The following is a 24,448-nucleotide window of genomic DNA, read 5'->3' as shown; positions in this document are numbered from 1 at the left end:
CCCCCCCCCCCCCCCCATCTAACGCAGATGCAGTACACTAATCCCTTCTGCAGATACATATGTTCCTGCAGTGTGCACTGGAATAATGGAATTTACTTACTGCAGATCTTTTCTTATTTTTATTTATATTTTATTGTATTTAGTTTAATGCGTTGTAGCCTGTGCTGTGTGGTCTTAACCTTGCCCTCCTGTTGTGCATTCCCAGGTAGGAAGCTGGGATGGCAGCTTTGTGCAGCCTGGAGACCCAGTGAAAGGAAGCTCTGCTAAATGCAGGTTGTGCTCCAGCTAAAGTTCTGAGTTGGCTGGTATTTGGAAAGCTGGAACATGCTCAGATATTTCAGGGGAGGCTGATGGCAAAGGTTAAGAGGAGCACAGAAGTGACCAGGATCAGCAAATGTTAGATGTTCAGACATTCATAAATGGATATTACACATATCCATGTATTTGTGTGGAGATGTTAATTTGTGCTGAAAAATGAAAAATACACTAGGAGCTTTTATATATAAAGCAAAAAAATGTGACATGATCATGCGTGGTTGTAAAAGCTTTTATGCTGCCATAAGTTTAGAAATGTTAAGTGACAAAGTGGATGAGTTATGTGGGTCATCTCAAGTGAGTGCCTATAAAAAAGGACTTTGCAGCTCATTATCAGATATTCTCTGTCTAGGGCTTTTTTTTTATGGAAAGGGAACTTTTTTAACTTTGAAGATTCTGATTTTTATTAGTAATATTCTTCATCTGTCCCTGGAGTGGCAAAGGCAGGCTGAAACCCAGCACACTTGGTCTGAAGGAAGGTGAAGGCATCAGAGCTTCCCAAGCAGAACAAGGCGGGTGTTCTCTCGCCACAGCTGGCCAGTTGGAGATAGGAGAAGGAGGCAAGAAACTGTACAGCTGGCATTCTGGTTACTACTCTTAGTGGCTGCCAAAATTGGTTTAAAATAGCTGTTATTCAGAGAGCGATATTACAGATTTGTGTTTGAGCTATTTGGACTTGACAAAGGTTGAAAACCGAGATGCCAAACAGTGCAGCTTGCTGGGTTTTTGATGCACGCTTTCACATTGTGAAGTTTTTGTCATATAAATTTCTATTTCATGCTCTGGGCTGCACAGTGTTTGTGGTAAAGCATGCCGTTGTTCCAGGATTTAATATTTGCCCTTCTTTGGCTTATCATGATTTACATTGCAGTGATGCCCAGAGGCCAAGTAGGTCGGGGTCCCATTGCACTACGTGCTTGGGTGAATGCATGGCTTGGGTGAATGCATGGCGACAGCCTGATTGACCCATTTCAGCTCAGGAGCGTCGCCTGCTGGGCCAGAGCTTACCAGGGGTGGAGAAGGCAGGGATAATTCAGGTGAGGCAGTCAAATGTACATTTTAAATGCAGTTTACAGTCAGGACATCAGTCCTGGCTTCTTTGCCTGAATTAGCAGATACAAATGCACAGCTCATTATGTTGGTGAATATTATTATGTATTGCAAAGCCTTATAAGCCCTGGCCTACTATTTGGACTCTGCCAACACCCGTTCCAGTAGGACCAGTGTGAGAACAAAGTGTTAGAAACAGAAATGCCAGTTAAAGAAACATATTTTCTCCTTCCCAAAGGGGAATCCCTCTGCTCTGTCCTTCCCCATGCTCTGTGCATAGCATCCTGGGGTGAAGGACGGGAAATGGTATCCATGGATTCAAGGGAGAGGTTGAACTCTAACAGTGAAGTGCTGGGAAATTTTTCCATGTTTATAGCATGCCTCAGTCTGAGGCATGTACAGGTTGGAAAAGAAAATGGGAAAGTTGGAAAGAAAATACAAGAAAACAATTGAAAATTCTCAAATATGTTTCAAAGCCCATTGGATGCTGCTATTTGTACATTGTATGGGAGGGTGCGAGATGGTTTCTATGGCATGTAGTCTCAGCCATCACTGTGATTCAGTTGTGCCTTTGCCACTTAGGACTGGTGTGCAGTCCTTGGGAACTAGAGCTGGTAAAGCCCTATCCCCTACCTTCCATCACCAGACAGCATGTGTGCTGTTCGCAGCACCAGTGTGGGTACAAGCTGAAGGGAAATTTCATTATATTTGACAGTGCCTTTTTAGCTGAAGTACTGCCACGATTGGTGTGACAGCAGTGAATCCCAAAATTGGTTGATTGCCGAGAGAGACTTTAAACTGTGAAGACAGCCATGAGGGATAAAAAGAATTAAATGCTTAATTAATGGGTTTATGTTTCCTATTTCTTGGAGCATGACTATTTTTCCACTCTTCTGTTTTGGTTTCTTTAAGGTGCCATATGTTCCACTTGAAGCTGTATAGAAATTTGGTAAAGAAATCTGCACATCAGGGTTTAAGAGGGTTCTGAATCAGGTGATCTACTAGTTGAATATTGGACCTTTTTAATGGGAGAATGTTTTGGGCTATTAACATAAAGAGGTTATTTGGCCAATATTCGGTATCCTAATGACAGCACCTATGAACAGTGCAATTACTCTTGCTCCTAAGGGACTAAAATGAACCTATTGCCTTAGCGTCAACTTCTCATGGCAGAAGTTCTCTCCTGTTTTCATGGATTCCTGATAACATTTTTCATTAGAATTGTAGTTACGAATGTCAACATTTCTTTGGTGTCTCCTTCTGTTAGTTCCTTGCTTCCCACATGCTGTTTTATGTGAAGGTCTTTGTGAGTTGTTTAAAGGAGTAAAATCTTTCATGGCATTGGAGATGCTAATGTGCATGACAGTTCTTATCCACCCAAAAATGGCAGCAATTGACTTGTAGTTTTTCATATATAAACTGATTTTTCACTCAGAAAAGTTTTCACTTAGAGAAGGTAGCTATTAATTACTTATCTATCCATGTTTCAATATGCCACCATCTCGTTAAATAGCTCCCTTGTCTATTTCTTTCTGAAACTATAAAGCACTCTTTTCTGCAGAACAAGCTTGATGACATCTTGACACTTCCCTAATGTTTTCAAATCCTGGTGGGTTTGAGTGAATTATTGGATTTATTTGAACTTGAGATTCAGGGCTTGTAAATATGCACAGATGAAAGCTAAAAAGGTTGACAAAAACGCACTTGCAGTTGCAAGTGCTAGGTTTGGCACAGTTATCTTTGGCAACATGAGCCTCATCAAGTCCAGGAACTTGAGTGATCATAAATCTGTTGTGATACCGATAGTTGTCTTGTATTACGACAGTTAGTACTACCTCCAGTATTGTTTAGATTGGACCCTGGGGAAATGCAAAGGAAAGTGCAAGTGTTTTGGTACTAAGCAAGCCACAAACTTGGAAAAGATCCTTATCTTTACTTTGCAGATGGAAGGTGAGGTGAATGTGTGAGACCAAGTTGCTGAAGAGGTCTGATGCAAGCGTTATTTGGTGGGGTCTCATCTTGCAAATGTTAGTCCAGAGCCCTAATGCAGAATGGCCCTGCTTTCACAGATCAGTACACAGCTTTTCTCCTTCTGAACAGCAGTGCTGCTACCCGTGGGAGACCTGGACAGATGACTCCAACCAAGCAGTGAAGCTTTCAGTTATGGCAGTGCTAAGGATGATTTCAAGAGCTGATTTCTGATATTTTGATGGTCCGACGTTTTGGAAGATCTGTAAAACCCTCAACCATGGTGTTATTTTAATGAAAGGATTTGTGTAGTGACATTAGAGCTATGTGCATGTAGCCATTAAGCATGGAGAGCAAGTAGGTGGCACCTCTTTTGCTACTAATTTGCCACTTCCCTTTCTATGTATAATGCTTTAGTTTAGTGCTCCTACCATACCACCACCTCTCCTGGAGAGCACAGATGTTTGTTAACTGGCTCTGTGCAGGGGATGATTGGATCTGTAGGTGTTTAGTTTATAATTTTCACCTACTCATCTTGTTTTCTATTAATAACTTTGTGTTTTAATCCTATAAATATATTGTGCTGTGCATCTGTCTATTTGGGGAGCTAATCCTGTTGTGGTAGGCATCTATTTCAGGAGCAGCCTAGACAAAGCACAGCATACTCAAGTGCTAGCCTCCGTTATTGTCCGTAGTGGGTTATGTTGCTGGTATTAGTGTAATGTAGGAGTTCAAAAAGGAAAGATGTTATTTGCAGCATCAACTCATTAAAAACATTCTGTACAGATTTTTTCCAAAAGAATAAGCAGACCAAGCACAGTGGGCCCTGTGCCAGGGTATGTAATAGCCTTGCACAGCATCAGCTGAAGCTCCAAGTTGAATAAAAGGCAGCTTTTCATGGGTTTGTTGAGTATTCCTTTAAAAAAAAAAAAAAGGTTTGTGTACAAAAGTAGCAAATTAATTCAGTTCTATCAGAAAGTAGGTCAGTGACTGACCTCTCAATAGCATGAGGCAGCAGTTTCTAGCAGAAGTGACAGCTCAGCAGCATGAACCCTGTGTGTCTCCAGGAAACTTGTTTTGACAAATGTAAACACATTATATCCTGTATTCCTTTTACTTATTTATTTTTTTGCTGCTGCATTAGAAACCACAAACTGTCACTCTCCATCCCCTTTCTTCACCCTTTCTGGTCCCCAAAGGGAAATGCCTTGTAACGTAGCTAATAATTTTTGCGAGGCTGCATAGTGAGTAAGGCATTCCAGCAGGATTGGGGTTTTTTTTCACAGCCGAAGTTGAGCACTGTAAACCAGACTTGACTAAAATCCAAACCAAAGTCCTTCCAATGGTGAGGGAAGTCTTTGGGAAGACAGGAACTGAATTAATTCAGGATTCTTGTGTCCTGGTCTTGCTTTGCTTTGTATTGAATGAAATTTTTGCATATACCCATGTGCTTCTTCAACATTTATATTGCTGATGTTGACATTCACGTTGCTGAATGGACAGCACTTTGAACTCATCCTCACTGCGGCCCAGCAACTCCTGAAACTTGGGATGCTTTTGTCATTTCAGGGGAAGTACCAAAGAATTGATAAGGGGCGTGGTGGCTCCTTGAACACCCCATAAAGAAATACTGCCTCAGAGGACATGGGGAATACGTTCATCTTTTCATTGAGTTGTCTTTATCAGTAGGTGTAAAAGATGGATCATACACTACTAGTGAACTACTTTGACTGGTGCCTTTCCTGCAGTAATTTCTGCTGTGGAAATCACTGTGGATCAAGAGGTCAAGGAAAGTTTCCAGCACCAGTGCTGTAGGTGAAACCAGTCTTGGAAAAATGCTCAAGCTGGTTCTTTTTCCTGACTTGTAACCAGATTGCACACACAAGGTAATGCCACATGGAGTAGATAGGAGAAAGTACTCAGAAAGTACGTCAGAAAGTACTAGCCAGCATGGTCCAATTCAAACATTTTTGCTAAAGATCTCATAAAACTTGACATGATTTTAATCCAGAGAATCCTATGGTCATTTATACAAATGCTGTACAAAGAGTGATTTTTGCCATGTGATAGATAAACTTCTAGAACCCTTCAGCTGCATGTTGCCATTTAACTGAATTTTTAAGTTCATTTGTTTAGAAGCATTACACTACAATAAAAGTTAAAGTTGGATGACATTACCCTAGCCAGAAGTATAGGTATGTTTTGGAAGGATGGAAAGATATTTGTTAGAAACAAAATGCTTCTAGCTTTGGTAAAGGTTTGATCCAAGTAGACACAAGTCAAGCAAGAAATGAGATGGGTTTATTTAACTAAATTGGCTATGAGAAGTTGGGGAAGAAGAAAGTCTTACTTCAGTGAATTACATGCTTCTGTCTAATGCTATTGGTAACGGTGACATTGATTGTTGTGCACCATACAATAGATGTAATGCTAAGAAAGTAATGAAAAATACATTAGTGTATACAGTTAGAAAAAATGGTAAAGCAAAGGAGAGGGATGCCCACGTGCATGTGTGTGTCTGCTCATGTGCAGGGGGGCAGGCAGTTCCCAGCCTTCCTCCTTCTGAGGGGTCCTTGCACTTCCTTTTATATGGAGCAGCAAAGGGGGCATATGGATGCTGGCTTTAAAGTGATTGAACCTCTCATAGGGCCACCAAGTTTCTTCTCCTTGAAAGGGCTGGAAGCACAAGGTGCACTCCAGAGAGGCACAGACAAAGATCTGATGCTTTCTCCCACCATTTCATGCTTACAGAGTTATTGCTTCCCATTGCTCCCTCTCCTGCACTGAGGAGGGAAAGTCAGGATGGGAGTGATTTTTTTAGGGCCTGGGCTTTGCTGAGCAAAGCTTGCTGTGTAAAGCTGGTGCAGGTTGAGATCCTTTCAATTCGAGGCAATTTAAGCATCTCAGTCCCTTCTTAAGGTTTAAGAACTGGAACCATCACCCTCACTCCCCCTCCAAGTGGAACACTACAAGGTTTCTCCCCACCCCCAAATACTCACAGGAGGTCCTGCCAGACTGTCCAGATAAGCTGCTTCCTTCTTTGCTGGTGGGTGGCAGACCTCAGTGAATAGATAAGACGTGGTGACCTTTGCAGTGACGTGAAGATGGGTGTAGAGCAGAGACAGGAAAATTGCCCACAGTGTAGTTAGTCACTGGTGCCACTTGCCTTGGTAGAGGAGAGGAGAGGCCCTCTTAAACACCATATAGCAGCTCTAAAGTGTCTGCGTTATCATCCTGTCCCCACTGGTTGGAAGAGTGGCACCCAAGAAATAAGAAAGCTGCAACCTTCCTTTTTAAAAAATTTCTAGCCAGGGGAGTTTGCTTCACATAGTCTGCATCCCATGCAGGCAGTGACTACCCAGTGCATATTTGGTATATATATTCAATATCTGTATGTTTAACCCCTTGGTTGCATGTGTGCATTGTCAAGAGAGCAGGACAGCTTCATATATTCCCTTTTGCTTTTGAAGTCTTGGTGAGGGCTTGCTGGGGACAGTGTCTTTATGGCTTTCTTCTAATGCCCTGCAAATAGCAGTGAGAAGGAGAACAGCTGCACGATCAGCCAGGACTCTGCCATCCTCCCATGATGAAACCTGAAGGGCAGAACAGAGAGTGTGGTGCAGGGAGGCCACAGGAGATGCTTGGTCTGCATTTCCCCGATGTTGAACCTTCCTGCACTGGCCCTGCGTTGGTTAGAGCAGGCACAAACAAGCTCACACAAGGCACTTGGCAAGAAAGGCCCTTCTGCTTGTGGGTGGTTTCTTCACACTAACAAGTTGGATCCATCAGGAAAAAACTTGTCATAAGCAAATAGATACTTTTTCTCAAAAAAAACCCAAAACACCAAAACCAATAGAAAACATCAAGTTCCACTTTTTTCCTAATAGTATTCTTAGCTGGGTTAGTGGGGATGTCTTGGGCTTTTCCTATCCCAAAGTAAGAACTTGGGGAGTTTAAGTTCCTTGTCTTCTGGACACTAAAGAAGTAAAAATGCACAGGAAGGATTATATTTGGGCAATTGAAATAACTTACAGTAAAACTCAAGTTTTTATTAGTTTTCCTCCAAGGTGGAGGAAAATTAGTGTTACCTTCTGACAGACAGCTGAAGTTTTTGACTTAATAGTTGAATCATCTTTATTTCAACCTTATTGATTCTTGGACTGAATCCAGTGAAATAGTGCATTTCATGTGACACACTGGAAATATTTATACATTTTTGTTACTTTGGAGGAGGGAGGTAGGAGTTGCCACTTGAGTGCTTTTCTAAATGTACAGCAGTCTGAGCTAATTAAGCATGGATGATATCATTCCAGTCAGCAGCACAAGGTAATGTCCGTCCTGACTGTAATGACATAAACGTCCTTTGCTTTCATTAGATATATCAGAGGGTAGTGTGTGTCATTTGTCAGAGTAACATCTCAGATGATGAAGAAATTCTGTACAGGGTGTGTGAGGTGTGAGCAAGTGAAGAGTCTGTATGAAATTTCATCCCCCCTTCATGTTTTGCAAGAGCTCTTTTTGTTTGATGTTACGTGCTTTGAGTTTTGTAGAGAAATTACATGGATGATTCTTGTACCAGTGCAGGCATGGGGCAAGTGGATTGGTTCTGCAATGGTACAACGAACCTTTGGTACCTAGGAACCACTCCAGGCATCTCTTTTCTGTACAAATGTTAAGGGGAAAAAAAGAACATTAATTCCTTGTATTGCCAAGTTAATTCCTGAATTACTTTCCTCTGCATTCTTGCATGGTGTGTGTTCTGAGAGGTGATGGAGCTTAGGGAGAGGTATTGAGGCACTGAGGTCACTGGTACACAACATAATGCGTTGGCTTTTAAGCGCTCCTCATGAAGCCCATTTGGCAGACACTGAGAGTGCTTATTTTGCAGTACTGTGCTTTGCTACCCTGAACTATTGTTAGCGTTTCCATTTCTGCCTGGGGTTGGGCCCAGCCTGACCTTTCTCTCCTGCACTGGCAGTCATCCTGACCATCAACAACGCTGGAGGTAATACCAACCGACCGCTTGGTTTGGTTGCTGGATGACAGTCCCTAGCTTACCTAGGTGTCTCTGCAGAAGTGCAGAGGAACTTAAACCTCAGAAGACAAGAAAAGCAAAGATAACTTGAAGTTGTTGACACCTTGACCAAATGGATGCTTTAGTTTTCTCCTGCTGGTTTAGTTCTGTCCATCCTTAGCCTTATTTCTTTACATTGGTTTAGGCTCGTGTGGGGCTAATGTTTTAAGTTGGCATTGTCACCAAAACACTGCTCATTTTGGCTGAGACCACCTTTGTATCCATTACTCATTCCAGGGTGTAAACTAAAGAGATTATTTAACCTACCCTGAGGAAGAAGAGGAGTAATTAAAATTAAGAGCTGCCACTCATGGGCACGAGTGCTGACTAATGCTTACTATCTTGAGTACACAGAAATCAATTTGGACCTTGTCTTATGAATGCCATCGCTTTTTTTTCCCCATATAGAGCTATACAGAAGAATTGAGAAATAAATGCGTTTGCTTAAGATAACATTGTGTGACAGCTGAGAACAATTAAAACTCTTACTTGCAGCTATATTTTTTTTCCTTCCTTTCTACAGTAGGAGGGTGATGTCTGCAGCTCTGAGTAGTTGATACAGGGTATTTGTCACTGGTCTGATCTTATCTAGAACAAGTATCATGCAAGGTTATTTATTTTACAGCCTTTTCTCCTAGTTTTGCACAACACACATCTTGGTAGATGGGAAAGGATTTTTTTTTTTTCTTACTAGAGTCTTTTTGGCAATAAACACATGCCTAACTGTAAGAGAAAAAACTTTCACAACCGAGCTTGTTTTGTGAAGCCCAAACATTTGTGAAGCTTACATACCCTCAAACTTTGCATAATGTGCCCATCCCTGGTCTCAAACATGAGGTGGCAGAAGAGGGAAGTGTTACTTTTTTTAACCAACAACTTATGACTGTGTCAACACATGACAATTTGTCAAAGCTTGCTGTAGCGGTGCTGTAAATTAATTTTTAGCATCAGTTGTGAGTGGTAAACACTTTGTGCGGTGTGAACAGCTCTTAGTACAGTGTGAGTTGTCAGCAGCTTGTGAGCTACCCTAAAAGAAAAAAAAAAAAAAAAGGCAAAGGAGGGAAGGATAAAAGCTCATATACTAGTACAAAATGGATCTGAGTCTGCAAAAATTTGACATGTGGTGGTGGTATTTTTTTTCTCCTTCGTACCAGTCAGCTCAACCTTGAGAATTTGTTTCTTCCATTAATGATAATCACCTGCACAGTTGGGAAATCACAGTTCTCCATCCCGTGCATCCAAGTAGTGCCTGATGGCAAACAGGTTTGTTAGGTTCATAGCTAGATGAAGTAGAGCCCTCTTTACTCTTGGGTTTTGCCTTGCTTGCCTGCTTTATAAGCAGAATGTGTCTTGCAAATGCGACCATACTCATTTGTGGAGAAGTCTTGCATAAGTGACATAAAATGCCTAGAAAAAAAATAAAAAGATGGCAGCCGAAGACAAATGATGGGGACTGAGTGCACTCTCTTCCTTGCTTGTCCCCTTGCTGTTTCTCCTTGCCTGTCCCAGCTGCTGCAGTGAAACTGTCAGTGATGGTTCATATAATAGGAGATGACATGATGGAAGAAAATTATTTGGTACGAAAAGCCAGGGAATATGTATTGTAGAAAACAACTTTTCAGATACAAGCCTATTTTAACCTGTCACTTCAGCAGAACAGGCAGTAATAACCTCCCAACCTAACAATGACTGTTAAGTTGAACATTAATTCGCTCAGTCGTTGAATTGCTAACATGTCTACAACTTACAAGTGAACACCCACTCAAGAGAGAAAAAAGAAGTTGGTGCCTGGAATTCCTGGCCTTGCTGAAATCACCTACATTTTTTGGCGCTAGCGCCAGTATTTCATCTTGCGTTTCCTGCAAATGTTTTAAGTAGAACTAGATGAGAAAAACAGCTGTGCACGTTTGTTCGCTGCTTTGATATGCTCAGCATGGGGCTTTTTTTCTCAAGCACAGTCACTCTCAGCTTCAGCACCCTAGGTAGGATTTATCTGCACCTTGGAGCTTGTTCCTGTAAGCGGGCAGCACACATGAAGCTTGGCGTGAGAACTTCATTGAGTCCTACTAAAACTAGTTTTAACCTGGTTATGGTTTTAAAAAGAAAGATGACTTTATTTGCGTATTTGCTCAAAAAGAATTACTGGTTTTATTTCCTTTCCTAGATATAACTGTAGGTGCTGCTTGTATGAAAGAGCTGAGCCACACCATCCAGTAAACAGTCTAGAGCAGCAGTCGGCTTGCTTGGAAATCGCTTCCAGGACTGTGTTATACGTAAGTATTTTCGCAAAAGCAGCATCAGATGGTTCCTTCAGTTTTGGACCATTTTTTTAGATATTTTGATTGTTCCTTATAATTTCATAGTTTAACTTCTAGTAGACATTAACAATGCATGTGGAAACACGAACACTCCCATATCTGAAGCATAGAGCTAAAGCCTTTTAAAGGCTTTTTGCTGACTTGCTCTAAAGCTCCTCAGCACAGTACCTGAACACTTCAGAGAACAGACAGCTACATATAAGCCTAGGAGGAAATTTGGCAAAATATATATTGATCTGTTTTGTCATTCACTCTGTGGCATGCATGGTTTTTGAGTGTTCATCCCTGCCTGCATTTTTGCGCTTCAGCATTTTAGCTATGCTGGTATAGCCTATAGCCCTGCTAGGGCTTTGTGGAGATTTTCATAAACTGTGATCTGTCTAACTCAATTTGAAACAGCCCGTGAGTAGCTGCCCTGACTGACAAAAAGAGCACTGGTTTGTCTCTTTGGACATGCTCTGGGTGTGGCTAGGGAACCTCAGTAGCCCATGAACAGCAGTGAATTTGGTCAGCTGCCTCTGTCTCTATGATGAGTGTGTTGATGAAAAAGACCCCATCTCAGGTTACAAGCTAATTGCATTGAGTATGGCATTGAGAACGTGTTTGTGCTTGAAATGAATAACATCATCCTAGAAAACTTCAAGATGTACACCAAGAAAACCTCATCATTCCATTTATACAGTCCCTTTTTGAAAACATAATCCATTTGGGGATGTTTGTGACCTGAAATTTTATAACTTTTATTTCTTTTTATATTGCCTTCATTTTTCTGCTGCTGCTGATGCAGGTTATGAGAAGTATGATATGAGAAGTATTTATGACTTAAGTGCATTTCCCTTGAAATGGCCTCTGATATTATGGTCGATTCAGAGAGCAAGACTGGGAGAGTTAGTAACTTAGGGCTCAAATCACTTAGTTAAGCATACTATACAGGCTGTTCACAGTCCTCAGCACCTTGCACTCCCTACAAGTTACATTTGCTGTACAAAAACTAGATTTAAAAGATAGCTATATGTTAATCCCATCACTGAGTTCTTCAAACCCAATGGTAAAGCAATTGAGTCAATCTTTTGAAATAGATTTCTTGTTTGTGGATCTTTGTTCTGTGCAGTGACACCTCTGGGTCACTCTCCAGGTGAGGTTGTGCTGGACAAAGATCCTTGGCTCAGCAGTGCCAACAGTTATCTGCCAGATGCCCTGACTGACATTTCATCCTTGCTCTGTGTCTACCGGACTCATGGGGTGCTCAGCCCAATTCTGCATGGGTGCATCTGAATTACATGAAAAAGGGGCCCAGTTGTTGTCAGTAGAGGGACACGTCAGCTATGGCACAGTGGCAGAGAACAAGTAAGGGAATTAATTGCTTGGGAGAAGTTAGGATTTAGAAGAGTCTTAAGTTCTAAAAAAGTCTTCTAATTAGAAATTTAGAACAAGACAAAACATTTGTTTTCAGCATCCTGCTTGTAAATGATCTGTTTGCTTCTGGAACTTACGTCCTGACCCAAGCCGACATTACTTTCATAGAGTCATAGAATAATTTAGGTTGGCAAAGACCTTTAAAACCACTGAGTCCAACCATTAACCTAGCACTGCCAAGTCCACCACTAAACCATGTCCCTAAGTGCCACATCTACACATCTTTTAAATACCTCCAGGGATGGTGACTCAACCACTTCCTTGGGCAGCCTGTTGCAGTGCTTGACAACCCTTTCAATGAAGAAATTTTTGCTGACATAGCCAATCTAAACTTGCCCTGGCCCAACTTGAGGTCATTTCCTCTTCTATTGCTTGTTACTTGGGAGAAGAGACTGATGCCCACCTTGCTGCAACCTCCTTTCAGGCAGTTGTAGAGTGATAAGGTCTCCCCTCAGCTTCCTTTTCTTCAGGCTAAACAACCCCAGTTCCCTCAGCCGTTCCTCATCAGACTTGTGCTCTAGACCTGCACCAGCTTCGTTGTTTTCTCTGGACACACTCCAGAACCTCAATGTCTTTCTTGTAGTGAGGGGCCCAAAACTGAACACAGTATTCAAGGTGCAGCCTCACCAATGCTGAGTACAGGGGGACAATCTCATCCCTAGTCCCACTGACCACACTTTCAGCACGAGAGGCAGGAACCTGGTTCATCCAGGGGTGACAAGTGCTTCTGGTCCTTTCCCATAGGCTTCTGCAGCACTTGCCAGCAGGAAGCCCTGCTGCCACCCGACCCCCAGCTGGCACCGCCATAGGGTTGCCCATAAGCCTTGCAGCTGTTTCAAGGGGAACTATTGCTGGTTAGTGCTGGATTTTCATCCAATTTATGTCATGATGTTTGAATCACTGTGGCACCAGGAGCTGGAGCTGTGTGTTTGCTTAATTTACCCTGAGGTAGTTGCTATTCATTTGTTAAAGTGTTTTCGGACCTGGTGTCATGGGGTGCACACTACTGAGACAGTCTCAGTTACATTAGTTTCTTGAAGGATTCACTATTCCATCGTGGCTTTCTGCCTCATATCCTTCCAATTTAACTGTATTAGTCTGTTTAATGGTGCCAGAAGGCCACATTTTGACTCTCTGTGAAGCCTCAAACAGTAGATGCGTGCTTTTAAATAGTTAAATAAATGTTAGTTATGATTCACAAATAGTTTTTCTCCAACTATTAAGCAATATCAAACTAAATTTTTCAGTCAGTAATTGTTTTTCCAGCTGCCAAGCGGGCCCAGGTATTCAGTACTTTTAGAGGGCTATTTTTGCAGCTGCTTGACTGCTTTAAGTGTAAAAGTCTTGTTATTTTGTAGGGCTTGACAACCTTGGATGCACAGTGGGCACAAGTTACTGAAGGCCTGTGGTGGAAGTGGAATGATGACAATCTTCTGGTGCGCCTTGGTTAGCTGTGGATAATTCGGGCTGCATCCAGATAAGCTGAAAATAGCATATTGGGCACTTTTGAAAGTTTGTGGGTTTGCAGCATTTTCTCACAGGAGTCTGAAGTCTTTTTCTTTCTCACTGTGTTAGTTATTATTACACAGGTGGAAATTAGCTATATTTTCCCCTCTCAAGGTCTTGAGACTTTCTGTAAGGGATTCAGCCAGTGTGAATTATTTAATGAAATAGCAGTTTGACTTGTTGCATCTCCTTGCAAATAGTATAATAACACAGAACTTTGTATTAGAAATACATATTATGTGCTTTTCACTGGAAGATCTTAGGATGTTTTCAAATATCAAACCACAGATCATGATGATAATGGAAGAGACACTGTTCTCACCCACCATGAAGTACCTTGGCTGTGAATACATTGCTCACATTTGCCCAGTGATTCATTTGCCAAGCCAGTAAAGCATTCTAGGCAGTCTGATGTGGTGGCTTACTGGTAGCTGTTCTTCAGCTGATTGCTCATTTTGATGTGATGCATAGCAGTGTCAGAACATTTACTTTGGAACTTACCTTTTTTGTGCATCTCCTTTTGCTGGTTTTCCCACCAGATCTGCTCTGCTGCCTCACAACACTGCTGTTTGCATAAGCAATTGCTGTAATTCTTTGAAGCTGTGAATAAGACATCTCCTTCTAAATATCACTGATGTGTTATGATGAAGCCATAGTTGTGAGTGTAGGTTACACAAACAAAAGACACTTAAGACTGAAAGCTGGAGAGAGGCTGATGTTGGTAGGGGAGAAGACCAAATAGTGAAGGTTAAATTCTATTTAATATTCAGTTGTGTTGGTTTTTTAAGCCAAAACAAAAAAGAAGCAGAATAAAAAGCTTCCACAAAGCAGAAGTGTGAGTGAAATGAAACATAATGGCTAGACAAATGAAAAAAACCCCACATTCATTAAAAAAAGTTCAACCTTAAATTTCAGAGCCCTGGTAGAAGAGATGATCTGTCAGCCACCCAGCCTGGACTGGGCACCCAACTGGAACTCATGGTCTGGGTTCAGTTCCCTGCCTCAGTCACAGGTTTCCTGTGCGTTCTCAGGCAACCTCCTTCATCTGACCCATGACTGACTTCCTCATTTGTGCAGCAGCAATCATCCTCCTCCTATCCATTGTGAGGGTGAAGCGTACTGATGCTGCCAAAAGATGTGAAGTTGCAATGGGGAAAGCCACCCCAGGGACTGGAGCGAGAGGGATGCCTTTCCTTGCAGGGGATAATCACTCAGGCTGCTTGCATTTCAGTGTTAAAGAGTAGAGGAAATTATTTCCAGATCTAGAAAGGGTTGGTTTTTTTTCTTTCCAAGTCTTTCAGGCCTCTTTCTTGTGGAATTTGGCTGCCCCGGTGCAGCAGCAGGCATTTGGAGTATTCCCTGTCTCTCACCTTTCTCCACTCAGTCTGTCTACTTATGTCTTTGAGTCATTCCTGTCTGCTTGACACACGCGACCCACGCAAACCCAACGGGATCAGAAATGCAGCTTCTGTCATCTCCCAAGTTATCTGGAGATCTCTTGACATTTAAATACAGTTGTGTGTAAGAAAAGAGACCGAAGAATGCTTGAGCCTGGTCAAAGAGTTACTAAAGATGACCCTAGCAGTTGAGGAAGGTGGTATGAAGGAGCAAGCTGTCACCTTCACAGCCTCCTGGTAAGGGGTGTGCTGGCACAGCATTGCGGCATCTGCCAAGAGTGTCCGGATAGCCCATCACCACTGTTAGCCTTCAGCCACTCTGCTCCTCCACTCAGACCCTCATAGACAAATATTCAATTAAGAGGTTTTTATATGAATCTCACCCAGTGCCGATGCTACTTCTGAGTAAGGAATCGGAAATGACAAGTCGCATGCCTTTTAACGTGTCCTTTTATCTCCTGTGGATTGGTAGTTAAATTTTTCTCACCCCTTACAGCAACTCTTTTTCTCTGGGAAGAGTGTGTGGAGCCCCTTACACTCTTTTTCTTCTCCAAACATCAGTAATGCTCTTCTCCAGCCACTGATGAGACCTTGAAAGTACAGACAGGTTCATATTCAGACCAGAGTCACATTTTGTTTTCTGTTTGATTCTGCTACGACAGTTCTTGCTGTTTCCTGTCCTCCCACCTTCTTACTGCCTTCCCTTTTTTTTGTCTTGCTTTCACAAACCTTCCTTTGACCTTACCCTCAACTTTCTCCGAGCTGCCAGAGTTAATTAGAGATTCTCCTCTTTGGGGCCTATGTAGTTTTCCCATCCCTGATGTATTTCAGTCCTTCTCCTCCTGTGGCCACAGAAACACTTCCCCAGCCTTGAGACCCATACTCACCTCTTTCTGCCACTCTTTTTCCTGGCCCTTCCATGAGTATTTTCTTTGCCATCATGACTCATGTCAGGTGGGATACAGAAGTGACACAAGGTGTGCTTTTCCCTCACAGCTCCTCTTTCTTCTACTTGTGCCTTACTCTCAAATGACAGCCAGCTTTTGTCTTGGGCAGGTTGTCTTTTCTTGAGTAACTCTCTCAGGAAGTTACTTTCCTGTTTATATTTCCCCACCATTTCACTGCACCCAGATTTCCCTCTCTCCTCATTAATGAAACAGTTTGGTTTGGTCTGGGTCTGGTTTTTCGTTTGGACCGTGGTTGACAGCAGCACACAGCAGCCTAAATTCTGAGCCCACATGATGAATAAGGGACAGACCAGAGGTCCACAGGTCCTGTCTCTGCCTGTGGTCAGAAGTCAACATCTGTGGAGACCGCATAAGAAAGCAGAAGGCAAGTGTGAGTAGTGCCAGGCACTGAGGGGTTGTGCTGGAAGGGCTGGGATTTAGAGCCCTCCATAAGCCTTGGTGGAGCCAGGCACAGCCCCATTGATTTTGGTTGAGGTACTGTCATTTTATATGAACAAAGAGCCCACTTCTGACTTGGAGAGAATGCATCTCCAGGTTGACTGCTATGTTTTATCCAAACCTCTAGGTACGAGGACTTCTAATTACAGGAAAAGTGATGCCTCATCTCTTCCAAGACTGGTTAGCTCAGAGTCCCCTGCCATGAGAAAACACGGGTGGTTTGAGACACAGTCCTGCTGACACTGGATGTCCCCTCTGTGCCTGCAATGCTTATCCCTTTTCCTAACTGGTAAAACTGGGAATTCAGTTTGCTTACAGTTCTAAAGGACTGGTGACTGAAAACATGGCAACCATTGTTGTCCACTGCTGTTTCAGCACCATGCCCAAGCTACAAGTAACGAGTTATTGAGGTAATTTAGTTTTATACCAAAGAAGTGATTTTCCTCCTGCAATCAGGAAGGCTATTTAATGCAGCGTAATTGACTTTAGCTGTATGAGTCAGTATACTTATCTAGGACTACAGTGCAATAAAGTCTAATTGCACCCAGTGCAACTGAAGTTGTAGAAACACCCAAGGACTGTTTTCTGCCTTCCCTATGGACAAACTGAGTTTGTCCTCTGATCCTTACAGTTTGGGTTACGCTACTGCTTGACCTGTGCCTTGGCAGGAGCAGCTTGAGGTTTCACAATTTGGCATGGGGAGGTGAAGCCAAGCAGCTGAAATGATGGGTAGCCTTCTTCAGTCAGTTTTACGTGAGTGACTCTCATTTCAGCATGCCCTGCCGGTGTTGGGTTGGGGAACGGGAAGTAAGCTGTGTCTGGTTTCATTATGATGGTGATGATAATGGGATCCACAAGGTATATGAGATTAAAAGCCCAATAACATTGCAGGCCAAATCGTGCACAGAGAACAAAACCTGAAATTAGTTCAGTGCTTAAACAACCCTTTGTCTTGCCTCACCCAGTGCAGAAATAAGCACGGGAAAACAAATATTTATTCAGAATTTCCTCTCACTATTTACCAAGTAGGAAGCTGTATTAAGCCAGTTTCTACATAGAGACATTCACTGGCCATCATGCATTGACTTTTGTAACTCTGTGCTATAACTGTAGAGAGCCTTTTTGTTCAATTATTCATTAATGAGCTTTTCATCAGCCGCTCTGAAGAAATGGGAAAGCATTAGATTTAATTTTTCACTTGCAGAGCTCCAGAGAAAAGTACAGCCTTTTTCAAATAGGACAAGGATGCTGGCAGAGGTAATGATTAATTTGGGATGATGGCTGAACAGAGTGTGTGGCAAGTGTCCTTGTTGCAGGCATAGGCACCAACTTTGTTATTCTTTCTTTGTGGAGATATGTCCCAAACCACAGCCCTTGATCCAAACATGAGCTTATGTCATTAGGAGTACTTACCTACCACCATACTTATTTTCTGCATTACTTCTTCTGAGTATTAATTATGCTGTTGCAAGCAGGAAAGGAAAAATAACACTTTCATACTGAACTAACAGATTTGGCTGGTTCTGGTACATTGACTTCATAAGCAATAAAATACGTAACATTGCTTGGTACGGCACGTGCTGTACTAATCATTCTCTATGAACTGCCTATTTTTCACATAATTTTCTACAAATGCCACGAGAGAGAATAATAAAACAAGATAATCAAGGCAGAACAGGCATGTTTTGTGGTATACTTATGTTTTTGTTTAAACTTTAAAACAAAAAAACCCTCCAAAAGCTGTGAGCATTGGAAAGAGGCTCTTTCACATGGCAAAGTTAAACTGTAATTACTGGGTGCAGAGAACATTTTTCTTGCAGGAACGAGTGGTGACTGCGGATCATGCCAGACATCCCTGAAGCTGGCGTAGCCACAGTTTTAAGAGCAGAGAAGGGAGCTTGCTAAGAAAATAATTCTTTTTTCTGGTTATGAAGTTGGCTTTGATTCTGGCCTCATGTGTGCTGGTTCATACTACCACTTTGGGTGATAGTTAACTGGGATGGTGACAATACTGATATTAAGCAGCTGTTTTCAGGTGGCATGAAACTGAAGAAGAAATTTGTGTAGTGCCTAAGTTTTCTATTTGAGTTGACCTGTTAGGGAGAACTAGATAGACAATTAAAATACAATCTTTGCGGGTTTAGTTAACCTTCATTATGAGGTGATGAACCCTGTTTTACTTTTGTTTCCCATGCCTTTATTTGTTTTACTGTGACATTCAAGAGTTGGTGCAAAATTAACTAAAAAGCAAATAGAAGCGGCACTTCAAATTTTGCCCATTAGCTTGCATCAAAACACTAATGTGTGTTTGTACGTGACCTGGTGGTAGGCAGCACCACACAGCAAATGATTTGTTGGTATTGGCAATGCTCTCATGAAGCCCAATATGATTCTTTCACTTGCTGGCTTGAGAATGCAAAATGCTTTTAATTCCCATTCAATTTTTCTCTGCTTCCTCTGTCTTCGTATTGCCACCCTTGTAGTAAAACTTCAAAGACTTTCTAAAAGTCGCGGTTGAAAGCATGTGTTATCCTAGATCAGGCAGATAAAACCAGTGCTACCTAAGTGCAGTCTCTTCTTAAACCTGGCCAAAATATTGTGTCTCCTCATATTTGGGAGTGTGGCTGTCCATTTCTCTCTAATATAGCTGAAGCAGCTAAAAGTGGTGTTCACAAAAATATGAGCTTCCCAAAAAAAGTTGCAAGGTTGATGATACTCATTGGATTGTGTGCTGAACAGAGCTAAAGCTATATGCTTCTGGACATTATTTCTGAATCACAGTTGAGATTACATCTTGTTTAGCATTGTTAAAGGTTCATTTCCTAAGTGTAGCTCTGTAGTCATTTCTTATTTCAAAAGAGCTGTGTAGATTGTTTGCGTGAAGACTTTTTTGTCATTGAAAAGCAAGATTTCCATTTAAATACACTTCTGCCCCATTCAGAGGAGACAGAATACAGTATTTTGCAAATACTTCTAATTATTAGTTTCATGTCCAACTATCTACCATAGTTTAGGGAGATAAAATCTAATGTCATCTTTAGCCAGTAAATAATTTTCTTTTCCCTTTTTATGCCATTTGTTTCATCATTTCTTCTCCACAACTTTGTATTTTGTCTGTCTTCTTGTTTTAAAATCTACCACTGTCTTTATTACTTTCAGTACTCATTGTTCAGAGGGGTCTTTCTCCTTCTCCAAAGTGTATCGAGGTTCTCCTCCTATCTCCATGCCTTGTTTTTAAGAAATAATAGTATGCTGTGTGATCCATGGGTTACTGATAAAAGCTGAGAGTTGTGCCTCCGGCAGCACTGCTGATGTACTCCCAACTGCTGGTGGTTGCTCAGTCTGCAGCACCAGGCTGGATTTACTGCCAGGCAAAACACAAAAATCAGAGGTCATGTCAGCTCCACAGTACTGGTGGTTTCAGTCTACAAACAAAGACTAATATAGACATGGCCCTTAATTTCTCACCCATTCAGGGACATAATTCCAATAAGACCATATATCCACCGTTAAATGTTTCAGATACTGTCCCCTTAATCTATAAATTACTGGTCCATTTAGCAGGGCTCTCTGTTCAGTCCCAGCCCTGATACCGGGGTGGTACCCACACTGAGCCTGGTGCTCTGGCCCCAGTTGCCTCCTCTCTATTTTCATGCTAATGTAGTTGTGTAATCCTCTTTCTGTTAAAGTCTCACACCTGTTTCTCCCTTTGGTTTCTGGGGATTTTTGTTTGTTTGTTTGTTTTGTTTTTGTTGGGTTTTGTTTTTTTTTTTTCCTAATGATTTTGCTTTTTCAGGGCAGATTCCCTGGCAGAAACGGTGCAGTTCTCTAGCATCACCCTTATCCTGGTAGTGGCAACCACCCTGTTTTGCATCACCTCTTCTTCAGAAAACACCACTAGAGGCAGTTGCAGCCTCACTTGATATTTCTGTTTAGAAGATGTGAAAATAATTAATGAATCGTTTTGGGGAGGTGTGACCTGAGGGATACAGACGTGTGGGAGTGTTTGTTTGTTGAAAGCGTCAGGAGGGGAAATCACTCTTGTTATCCGTGCCAGTGTCGAAAGGTGGGAAATGAGCATGCTCTGAAGTTTCACTCAAACTTGTTTCTTCTCCTATCTCTCTCTTGATAGAAGATACTTCATTTTGGAAAAGCCCAGGAAGAGGTGAGAAAAGCAGCTCTTAAATTCCCAGGATTTCCTCTGGGGAGAGATCCCACAGGGGAAGGAGGGAACTCTTCTCATAATCTTTGCAGCATTTAATCCCAAGAAAATGCAATAAAATCAGTGCTTCCACTGAGACTTGGCAGAGTATTTTTTCCGTAACAAGACCTGGTTTTGGTTTCTTTGTAGTATAGTCTGATTCAGACTGTACTGAGTTGACTAAGGAGAGCAAAATCTGGTTTTGACAGATGTTTCCCGTGATCTGGCAAACACAAACACTCCTGTGAGATAACAGGCAGCTTGTTTACATATGAAATATATTTTTTTAAATAAATAAAGAACCAACAAAAAGCATACAGACACAAAGCAACATTCGGATCAGTCATTCTGATCAAGGCAGTGTCAATTATTAGGCTGTAAAGGGAACTGATGACTCAACTTAGGCACAGCGCTGCGGCGGTCTCCGATTTTCGGTTTCATAACAGGTTCTTTTCAGGAATGCTTTTCATTCATACCTGAAGTTTAAACAGGTCTCTGGGAGCATGCATCATTTTGCGATCAGGATGCAAGAGACCGATGTCAGCATCCTCTGAGCGGCTGTGTAGAATTTGAGAGGCATCCATGTTCCTTGGTGGGATGCCCAGTGGTATAGGAATCCTCTTGACCCATCACGTCGCACGCCCGGACCATACTCGCACACCACCAGTGTTGTCAGTCACCATGTTAAATTTATAGATAAGTTCGCATCAATAAAATTGAGAAGCACTTTGATTCAGAAAGTGAAATGTTTTGATCAGATCCCATGCTTAGTAATTCCAGCAAGCGCACTTGTTAAAATGAATGAGTCAGAAATGGAAATGCAAAGCATTTCTCTCAACGGTGGCCGGAAATTAGCACTGAAAACTGAAACAAAGCCCAGACCGCAGTTTTATCTATTCACTTAACAATTTTAGATCTGCGAAAATCCCTTTTGTCTTTGGGAGACATTTTGATTCCTCTCTTGTAGCGCTGGTACGATCCTTAGGGTGGATGATTAACCATGTCAGGACTGTCTGACGTGTCTTAATGTTTTGGTTTCAAAAAATCAGTTCCCTATAAGTGGCTTCATTGCCTGTGGTGCTGCCTGATTCTGTCACCGTGTGTGGTAGAAGTTGATAGAAGTATTAGGCGGGATGGGATGTTGCAATATTTGAGGTCATGTAATACGGAGGAAGAAATCCAAGGTAATTGAGTGGAGTCACTCAGCTGCTTATTACCCAATGCATTGGTTATATATGTACATATATAGGGGTGTTCGAAGTGTGGGAAACGCAAAACAACGAAAAAACTCTAAAACACACATTTCCTTAACACATGTTGCCCAGAACAAACACAGGACGAAGTGAAGATCCGGTGATTTGTGTTGCCATGGCACCGAGGAGGAATGTGAAGCAAGGTGGAGGCTGCACGGTCCCATTCCTCCACTTTTCTCAAGGAATATTTGACACAACTATACAGACTTATCTCCTGCTTTTCTGCTTTTCTCAAGGAATGTTTTGTACAACTCTGCAGACATTATCTCCCATTCTTCCTCTTTTCCCACAACATTGCGCGCACATTGCACCAAGGAATGTGCTGTGTCATTACTCAAGAAACAATGGCTTGACCACAGTCCCACCCACTCACACATACATGCTTAGATAAATACTACCCTGAGCTTGTATCTTAACTTGGAGGGATGAGAATCCAGTACCAAATTGGAGGGACAGATCGATGGGTTTGTGCTTCTCAGCCCCCCCAGAAGGGATGCCTTTTGGTAAGATTTGTGCCCTCAGCTACACCAGGTGATTACCCAGGAATTAAGTGTGTGATTGCAATTGGTTTTGTCTCTAGTGCTATATAGTCAACCTGCAGTTTGTGCATTTATCGTAGGCAATCTCAAAGAATCTGTAGATGTTGCATAAGAATAAACCATACTGTTTGTGAACCTGACTGGTTCTCTTGAATGCCATCAGACCTACAGCACATGGGCTGTTCATGCATCTGGTGTCAGGCCTATAGTCACGACAATAATTGGCATACTTATTAAGAAATAAGTCCAGCTGCCTCTAGCCCTTCTAATCTGTGAGGACTGGCTAGAACGCAAGGGAATTCATCTCTTACCAAATTAATTCATCACCTTAAATGCAACAATAGCACACAGGGCTATCTGACTGCTCCAGCAGCAAACACTTATTGGTTTGGGGCTGGCTGCTCCCCAGCTTAGCATGGAGAGGCTGCGGTGGTGACAGCCCATTGTCTTGTAATGACATAGCTCTCTGTCCACGGACAGAGAGCAGAGGGGGGTCTTGAGCGTTTTGATGTTAGTAGACATGGTCTTGGTGCAAAAAAAAGTAAAAATCGTCATATCGGGTGATAGATAGCAGGGTTCTGGTCCTCATCCTGCATGCAAGATGTTGCTACTTACTTCTCTACTGCCATCTGGGTACCTGCTCCTCATCCTTGAGAGTGAGTCTGGATGCTTTGGACTTATTGCATGGCCTTGGACAACATAAGGACTGCTCTCCTGGCAGCTGTTGCGTGGTATGAGGCCCAGAAATGTAAATCATGGTGGAGGAGGACAGACTAATATATATGTTTAAGGGACTTGCAATTCCCATGGCAAGGTTGGTGAAGTAGTGCTCATTTCAAAGAGAAGATGGTCCAGGTGATTTTTCTCAAGTACTGTTTGCCTAAATAAATAAATAATGCATATTCATGGCTTTAACTAAAGGAACTCATGTTGAAATGTTTACCTCACCGAAGGATAATTATTAAGGGTGGGGTGCGGAGTGCAGCAATTAATAATAAAACATTTAGATGAGATTACAGAACATTCTGATTGGAATAGTAAACATTATGCTACAAATAAAAGCAAATACACGGAGCTGTCTTGAATTTTTTTTTAAAAAAAAACAGCTGTGCTCTCCTAAGAAATGTGTTGAACAGAAGCAGTTTGGGTGAAGGGTCTGTGGTCCTGGACCTCTGTTTCTTCAGTGTAGCGTTAGATTTGTTAGTAGGTGCTGCCTCAATTCCAGTCCAGAAAAGACACAAATACTGGCATCCACACAGATCAGTGTGGCAGCAACAATACCCATCAGCACTGCTTTGAGGTGGGTGAGCATTGATTCTTAAACAGAGCTACAGAGGGTGTTTCACCTGTTTATATCAGTGATAAACAAAACCTTTGTGTTGTGAACCTTCTTGACTCCCTTCTCCACTCCATCCATTTCATACAATCCTTTGAATTAAATTCTTTGCTCAGCTGAGAATTTGAAATTTGGACCCATCCTTTCATGTCTTTTGGCTATGGTTCCTTATCTGGTTAATCAGCTAAAAGAGAGCCAGTGATGTGTGCAAAGATTTCTGTGACAGCTGTATACCATTAGGCTGAACAATTAAAAAAAACCCCGTAATTGTAGTTTAGCGCAGTAAATACAGATTGGTCTTTCTGTTTAACATACGGTAGCAAGAGAACTGAACCTTGGACAAGAGAACTGCTGCTTAACCCCATGCAGGCAAAGCTTGCAGGGATGGTAGAGCTGGTCTACCTTGTAGCCTTAACCTGCCTCTAGTTCTTTAGGACCAGCAGAGAAGCGCAGTCAAGCAGTGTACTGTATCTGCTCTTGTGTACTGGGTTGGGGATGAAAAAGCTGGGCAGAAAGTAGTTAGGAGCACCAAGGCAGCGTGCAGGAGCTGTAGCCTCGGAGCTCCTAGTGCAAACAGCTCTTCTTGCTCACTGAAGTGTCTCCCAGGCAGTCTTGGAGCAGTAGGCTGCTGTCCTCTCCAGACTGTCCTGCTGGCCCTTCTCTAATTCA

General features: G+C 42.2%; 1 protein-coding gene across 4 annotated transcripts in view; it reads left to right on the top strand.

The window, feature by feature from the left end:
- Positions 1-24,448, top strand: part of BACH2 (BTB domain and CNC homolog 2) — a 190,638-nt gene that overhangs the window by 72,339 nt on the left and 93,851 nt on the right. For 2 of the 4 annotated variants that reach the window (XM_026845575.1, XM_026845576.1), the window contains exon 3: positions 10,572-10,680. The exons of 1 other annotated variant lie outside the window; for it this stretch is intronic. The gene's annotated coding sequence lies outside the window, so the exon portion shown is untranslated. Of the gene's footprint in view, positions 1-10,571; positions 10,681-20,582; positions 20,616-24,448 lie in introns of all 4 variants that reach the window. One more of the 4 variants, XM_026845578.1, reaches the window with a different exon arrangement.

The sequence above is a fragment of the Athene cunicularia genome (genome assembly GCF_003259725.1).
Source record: "Athene cunicularia isolate RWA chromosome 3 unlocalized genomic scaffold, athCun1 chr3_part1, whole genome shotgun sequence".
NCBI lineage: Eukaryota > Metazoa > Chordata > Aves > Strigiformes > Strigidae > Athene > Athene cunicularia.
Note: the sequence above shows the minus strand (reverse complement) of the source record. Positions and strands in the feature narration are given on the sequence as shown.